Source organism: Gavialis gangeticus, unplaced genomic scaffold, assembly GCF_001723915.1.
Source record: "Gavialis gangeticus isolate Ggan-Ray unplaced genomic scaffold, GavGan_comp1, whole genome shotgun sequence".
NCBI classification, from domain to species: Eukaryota; Metazoa; Chordata; order Crocodylia; family Gavialidae; genus Gavialis; species Gavialis gangeticus.
Window position 1 is genome coordinate 48,483,271 of NW_017729000.1, and position 2,191 is coordinate 48,485,461.

At 50.1% G+C, this 2,191-nt stretch overlaps 1 protein-coding gene across 1 annotated transcript in view; it reads right to left on the minus strand.

The window, feature by feature from the left end:
* LOC109290195 (toll-like receptor 2) overlaps window positions 1-2,191 on the minus strand; it is a 17,846-nt gene that overhangs the window by 14,872 nt on the left and 783 nt on the right. The gene's annotated exons all lie outside the window — the stretch shown is intronic.

Consider the following 2,191-nt stretch of genomic DNA (forward strand, 5'->3'; position numbering starts at 1 on the left):
TTATTAAAGAGGCCATCCTTAATGGACTAGCTGATGCCAACATCCTGAGGGATAGCCAGCACGGGCTTGTTGCGGGTAGGTCTTGCTTGACCAATCTCATTTCCTTCTACGACCAGGTGACCTATCACCTGGCCAAGGGAGAAGAGATTGATGTCATATATCTTGACTTCAAAAAAGCTTTCGATCTGGTATCCCATGATCACCTCTTGGCAAAACTGGCCAATTGTGGCCGTGGGTCCACCAGGATCTGCTGGCTGGGTAATTGGCTCTGTGGTCGGACCCAGAGCGTAGTAATTGATGGCAGTCAGTCATCATGGTGCCCTGTGACCAGTGGGGTCCCCCAAGGATCTGTCCTTGGACCCATATTGTTCAACATCTTCATTAATGATGTGGACATTGGAGTCAGGAGCGGACTGGCCAAGTTCGCCGATGACACCGAACTTAGGGGCAAAGCATCCACGCCAGAGGACAGGCGGACGATCCAGACTGACCTGGACAGGCTCAGCAAATGGGCGGACAAGAACCTAATGGTTTTTAACACCAAAAAATGCAAGGTTCTCCACCTTGGGAAGAAAAACCTGCAGCATCCTTATAGGCTAGGCAGTGCTACGCTGGCCAGCACTATGGCAGAAAGAGACTCGGGGGTCATCATTGATCACAAGATGAACATGAGCCTTCAATGCGATGCTGCGGCTACTAAAGTGACCAAAACGCTGGCTTGCATCCATAGATGCTTCTCAAGCAAATCCTGGGATGTCATTCTCCCCTTGTACTCGGCCTTGGTGAGGCCGCAGCTGGAGTACTGCATCCAGTTTTGGGCTCCACAATTCAAAAAAGATGTGGAGAAGCTTGAGAGAGTCCAGAAAAGAGCCATGCACATGATCAGAGGTCAGGAGAACAGACCTTACGATGACAGGCTGAGAGCCATGGGGCTCTTTACCCTGGAAAAGTGCAGGCTCAGGGGTGATCTGATGGCCACCTATAAGTTTATCAGGGGTGACCACCAGGATCTGGGGGAACATCTGTTCACCAGAACACCCCAAGGTATGATGAGGTCGAACAGTCATAAACTACTGCGAGACTATTTCAGGCTGGACATAAGGAAGAATTTCTTTACTGTCCGAGCCCCCAAGGTCTGGAACAGCCTGCCATCGGAGGTGGTTCAAGCACCTACATTGAACACTTCAAGAGCAAATTGGATGCTTAACTTGCTGGGATCCTACGACCCCAGCTGACTTCCTGCCCTTTGGGCAGGGGGCTGGACTCAATGATCCTCCGAGGTCCCTTCCAGCCCTAATGTCTATGAAATCTATGAAAATAAAACTGCACTTTCATTGTAAAATACCATCTTGATGATATAGCCAAAATCCAGACTTGATTCTCAGATTCCCCAGGTAAAATGATGTATGCTAGTATGGCAGCAGAACAAACACCTCTTAGACCTGAGGGATATATGGTAATGTGTGTTAATATACTGTATGGTATCCATATTCCCCATAGCAACTTTCTGTCTTGTCCCATCCCATATTACAAAAGCATATGAAAAGGAGACCTTGTGTGGCAGAAAATTACAGCTGCAGCCTGTAAAACCTTGTGTGTATTCTCTGCAGTGCCCTAGGTCTGTAGGGCCTTCCTGTGTCTTGTTTTCAGGTAGGAGACTCAGTTCCTTCCTCAGACTTTTCAGCTTGTCCTGCTGGTATGATGAGACTGCCTGGGGCTCTCCATTTCCCAGCTGTTTCTATAGCTAAAGTCACTCCAGTTCCCACAAGGGTACAGCCTACCTTTTGCTCTAGCAGCCAGGATCATCTCCACTCTTGTCCATCCCTGACCATCAGAATCACTTCTCTACCTATTTGATCTCCTTTTCCACCCTCAGATTCAAGATCACACCAAACCTGCAAGTTGTTTGCACCCTGATAGCCAGGCTCACACTCATGTCCTCACACCTAATCTGTGCCCCCACGCAGGATTTAAGGGCAGACAAGGCTCTTTGGGTGAATCGAATATCTTTTATTAGACCAACCTACACCCCTGTGATATGGAGAAGTTCAAGGGGAAATTCAGTGAAAAGTCTGGGAACGGGCCGCTCCCAGGCCCCGGCTCCCGGAAGTGCGCGGATCTCGGCTGCAGCCGGCGGCTTCCTGCGGAGCAGGGCGCCTCGGCCGCGGTATGTGGGGCCGGCGCGGGCGGC